We start from the raw sequence: 5980 nt of genomic DNA on the forward strand, positions 1-5980 counted from the left end.
TCTTCAGACCCCAAGTTGTATGTTTCCAGATTCTCAAGATGCGGCTAAATGATCTTCTCTTCATGCTCAAGAAGACGGGTAATCTCATCAGGAATCTCTTCAACATCATCTTCTTCCGCCTCAAATACAGGGAATTCAAAGTTGGGAGATGGTGTTGGATCATTATGTTCAATGGGTTTGGTCAACCTGCATAATGATTTTGGATATAAAAGGATTTAGAATTCAAACAAGGCAAATCATTATGCAGATGAAAAGATTTATTTTATCTCTAAAGGGTTTTATGTGATCACCAATTTCATGCAAAAAAGCGAAAAGGGAAAATAATTGGAAAAACAAACATTTAACATGAATTTATTGAATGAAAGTATCATTGTATTTATGCGCCAACAATGTCATCGCTTCTCCTTTTGGCATGGGAGAAGGGTTTTCAAACACTATGAACATTACTTTGACTTATGGATAACTGTTGGAATATCCACAATGACCCAATTATTGCAGATCCCTCCAAGGATGATGAAATTGCCAGAATCCTCTTCGTCCTCTTCCAAAATGGCAGCAGCCTCTTCGTCTTGACCGGTATGGATAAATCCACCACTCTTGAACAAACCTTGCTTGTTGAAGACCCCAAAAGAATAGCCTATGCCAGCCCGGGACTTGTTATCTTCCAACTTGACCATTTGCCCCAATCCAGCAGTTGTGCCATGCTCAATGGCCAACTTCGCATCTTTGTAGGAAGCAAATGAGGGAGTTCTCTTCTCAACAGGTTCAACAATAGATAAAGCTTAGAAGGGAGTTCCAACTTCATCCTCAGCATCTATATAAGAGAAGGAAGACAAATGGCTAACCAGGAGGGCCTTTTCTCCCCCTACCACTACCAGCTTCTTATTCTTTACAAATTTCAGTTTCTGATGTAGGGTGGATGTCACGGCACCAGCCTCGTGAATCCATGGTCTGCCTAGGAGACAACTATACGATGGGTGAATGTCCATAACCTGGAAGGTAATCTGGAAATCACTTGGTCCGATTTTGACTGGGAGGTCAACCTCACCAATCACAGTTTTGCGAGACCCATCGAAAGCCTTCACAACTACCCCACTCTGCCTCATGGGAGGCCCTTGATATGACAACTTCGAGAGAGTGGTTTTCGGCAATACATTCAATGATGACCCAGTGTCCACCAGCATTTTGGACATGGCGTCCTCTTTGCAGCTCATAGATATGTGTAATGCCAAGTTGTGGTCTCTTCCCTCCTCGGGGAGATCAGCATCACAAAAACTCAAATTGTTACAGGCGGTGATGTTTGCAACAATACTATCAAATTGTTCTAGCGTGACATCATGATCTACGTACGCCACATCCAACACCTTTTGCAGAGCTTCTCGGTGTGGTTCTGAATTCAAAAGTAGTGATAACACAGATATTTTGGATGGCGTTTATAGAAGCTGGTCTACAACGTTGTACTCGCTTCTCTTGATGAATCTCAGTATCTCATCACAATCTTCTTTCGCATTGCCACTCGGGCCAACAAAAGCAGGATTTCTCAACGTAGAGGAGGGCTTAGCAACAAGTGCCGGATTCGGAGTGCTCACAGCATTCCCAATCGGGCGTTCAACAACATCAACATCAATACTTCCTCGAGCATCAGCTTGAGGCTTCAACGGGGCTGAAAATACACGACCGCTACGGGTCAAACCGCTAACATCAACAATATTAATGACAGATGAAGAAGGCAGGGACACCTCTTTCCCAGTTTCCACTGCTATAGCATTGTAGCGATAGGGGACCGCCTTCTCGGAGGAGTACGGTACAGGTCCGGCTGGCTTGATAGTCAGAGCAGGAGAAACCTTCTGCTTGCTACCATCATACTTGATGACAACAGGCTCAGGTATCCAGAATACTGGAGAAATTACATTGACTTCGAGAGCATCCTCATCAACATTTCTATTTTGAAGGATCTCAATGACTCCTTCGTCCAACATCTCTTGAACATCTCTGCGCACCTGGAGACATCCTCTCTGATTAACATAGCATACTCGACATCTATCGTGGTCATGCTCGTAATGGATATAATCACACAGCAAGCGATGCATCTCAACCAGTGATTGTCGGATATGGCTGACATATTTAACTTTGTACTTGCCAAGGCAGCCCTGGACCATATTAACAGATTTCCCATGCTCGGGCAATGGGTTCTTTTTCACGTTCGGATCTACGTCCTCGAAAAACAGAATCCCACTTCTCACAAGGTCTTGCACCTTGATCTTCAAGGGATAATAATTCTCCACATCGTGTCCGGGAGCACCGGAATGATATACGCAATGAAGTTCTGGCTTGTACCACCACTAGGGGTTAGCAGGTACAACGGGAGGGTCTCGCGGAGTGATTAATTTTCTATCGATCAGAGATGGATAGAGTTCAGCATAAGTCATCGGAATTGGATCAAAGGTGACCCTCTTCCTCTCATAGCTGGTACTGGCATTATTATTGTTATTTCGAGGCTGGTAGGCCTGCTGTTGTGGACGCTGTTGTTGTTGCTGATATTGCTGAGTTTGTGGTTGTTGATAATGTTGAGCTTCCCTGAAAGCAGGTGCTATATGAGCCACTTGATGCTGATTATTGACTGGGCGAGCAATCTTCCTCTTCACAGAGGGTCTTCTCTTGACATGGGAAGACACAACGTGTGCATCTCCCTCCTTCTTCTTTGCAAAGCTTCCATATCTCTTTGCTGAAGAGCTTTTATCTCGAGTTAAGCGTCCTTCACGGACCCCTTCTTCTAATCTCATCCCCATATTCACCATCTTGGTGAAGTCTGAGGGAGCACTGGCTATCATTCTCTCGTAATAAAACAAGCTCAAGGTCTTCAAGAAGATCTTGGTCATCTTCTTCTCCTCTAGGGGTGGCACTATCTGAGCTGCCAATTCGCGCCACCTCTGGGCGTATTCTTTGAAGGTCTCTTTCTCTTTCTGGGACATCGCCCTCAACTGGTCCCTATCAGGAGCCATATCCACATTGTATTTATATTTCTTGACGAAGGCCTCACCAAGATCGTTGAAAGAGCGGATGTTCGAACTTTCCAGACCCATGTACCACCGGAGAGCGGCACCGGACAGACTGTTCTGGAAATAATGGATGAGCAGTTGATCATTATCAGTTTACGTCGACATCTTGCGAGCATACATCACAAGATGACTGAGAGGGCATGTGTTCCCCTTATACTTTTCAAAGTCAGGTACTTTGAATTTAATAGGGATCTTCATGTTGGGCACAAGGCACAACTCAGCAGCACTCTTACCAAAGAGGTCCTTCCCCCTCAGAGTTTTCAGTTCCTTGCACAGTTCAAGGAATTGGTCTTTCATGTCGTCCATCTTCTCATAAACGTCTGGGCCCTCAGATGGCTCAGAATGATAGATGGTATCTTCAACCCTTGGTAAAGTGTGCACGACAGGAGGTGACACTGAAAGGACCGGGCTAGATGCCGACAAAGAAGCAAGAGTTGGAGAAAAACCCTCTGGTACAAAGTTGGCGGGCATTCCCCAAGGGAACCCGGTTGGCATAGATGGCGCAAAGTGGGCTGTTGCAGCAGGCACAGTAGAAGCTACGATCTCAGAAATGACCTTCCTCTGGGGAGGACTTGCAGGTGTTGGAGATGATTGGCTCTGAGCGGCCAAGAATGACTCCATCAGGGCAGTCAATCTGGCCACTTCCTTCTTTAGCTCGCGATTCTCCTATTCCAAATGATCCATCAGTCTTGAAGAGTTGGCTCGAGTGTAGTACCGGTGAGTCAGCTTGTCTTTAAAATAAATGAAGAACACAGAGTTAGACCATAGGACAAGAAGCCTGGAGCAAGACCTGCTTATGCACATGATGCATGCAATGCTTGTGCATATGATTTATTTTTTATTTCAAAGGAACTCTAGAGTTCTATTTGCAAATTTGGGAAATATTACACTTTTATCACATATGGAAACATCTTATCAATAATTTCTGGAAAATATATTTTTTCATCAAAGGAGTACATCATTGGTAACCAAATACAAGAGAAAAGGAGAATGATCATCCTATGGATCCCTAGAAACAATCATCTAGAGCTTTGGACACAGGAAGATAAGATGCACGAAGCCTCTTCACTTCCTCCTCATAGGCTGCCTCCATATCTGCCTTCTCCTTGGCGAGTCGATCGTACTTCCTCTTCCAGAACCTAAAAGACTGAGGAAGTAGAGAAGTCCATGTATCATTAGGATCATCAATGACCTGATGCTCGAGAAACTCAATCAAAGCATCCTTCTCCTTAATCTGCTGAAGCAACTCTTCTCGTTCACGGATCCAGGCACGTGAACGGTCTTCGTGTCTCAACTCCTCGACTCCTTGGTCAGAGAGGGTTGATGGCCCAGCCATAACCAAAGGCGTAGGTCTTGGATACTCATAAGGCATGAGATACTCAGAAGCTCTCCTCCTAACCAAAGCAGTGTAAGGCTCCAAAGCGACACAATTCTTAAGACCTAACTCCTTCCTTCCTTTCCTATGAATCTTGTGCCAAGCGCGGACCATCCTGCTCTTCAAGCCTTAGGGATCTTTACCCTCCTGAAAGAACACACCCTCTAACAGAATGTTATCGGGTTTATCCTTTAGGGGGAACCCAAGCTGACGACGTGCCAAAACAGGGTTATAGTTAATCCCACCACATGTACCAAGAAGAGGTACATTGGAGAATTCACCACAAGAGTCGATAATCTGCACGCCGTCATACACACGGTTATACCAAGAGATATCATCATTAGTGAGAGACATAAGTCTCGTGGACCACCGTAGACATCCCTTGTTCTCCTTGAAGGTGACCGCCTGTGGTAAGTGAGAAATAAACCACTTATACAACAGAGGCAAACAACATACAATGGCACTACCACCCTTTGCATTCCTCATATGCAAAGAAAAATAAGTGTCTCCCAACAGAGTCAGAACGGGATTAAGAGTAAAGAAAATCCTAATAGCGTTCACATCCACAAACTTGTCGATGTTGGGGAACAACACTAACCCATAGATGAGAAGTACAAATATGGCCTCAAAGGCATCCTCACTCATGGCCTTCCCATACATAGTAGCTTGAGCAATGAGGAACTCAGAAGGGAGACCTTGAATTCCACCTTTGGTAGTCATATGAGCATAAACCAGAGATTCATTTATATGCAACATCCCAGCTATCTCTCTCGAGAAGTAGGAATACTCTCTAAGCCACTGAACGACATCTGGTCTAGAATAGGTATACCCACAAGATAGGCATACTCCTCAAGTGTAGGCAAAAGTTGAAAATCCGGAAATGTGAAGCAACGGTACAAGGGGTCATAAAACTGCACCAGTACACTCATCAATCCTTTATCCACCTGAGTAGTCAGAAGAGGAAGAAGCTTCCCAAAACGAGCCTTGAAACCCAAGGGATCTAATACATAGGATGTCAAATTCCTTAGCTCTTTTAAGTCTGGTTGTCTGAAGCTGTACTTCTTTGTATTCCTTTTTTGTCTTTCCATGTCTGAAAATTTGCAAATAGACCTCTTAAGTTCCTTGAATTTTTTGTTGTTGTTGATGTTTTGGATGCAAATGGGTGCATGAATGCAATAATCACACTCAAGGATCAAACAAGGCACACCAAACAAAGGTCATGGGATGGATCATGGTATCCTTAATATCAATCATCCATTTTGGTGGATTATGGTTTACACCTTATCAACACCCAAGTTCCATTGATATTAAGGATACATGAACGGATCAACCACGAATCAAGGGTTTGTTGCAAGTCACGAGCATGGAGTCTCGGTTTAGAACCACCCAAAGGAAGTGTACTAGGGTTTAAACCTGCCAAACATGTTCTACAAGAGGTTCCCATAGTCATCATCTCATCTTTCGGATATTATCGGATAAACGACTACTCATATTCCAAAAATATTCTCAAGAGAGACTCTTATGAGTGTAGTATCGCGTAACAATC

This window comes from Lathyrus oleraceus, chromosome 4, assembly GCF_024323335.1.
Source record: "Lathyrus oleraceus cultivar Zhongwan6 chromosome 4, CAAS_Psat_ZW6_1.0, whole genome shotgun sequence".
NCBI lineage: Eukaryota > Viridiplantae > Streptophyta > Magnoliopsida > Fabales > Fabaceae > Lathyrus > Lathyrus oleraceus.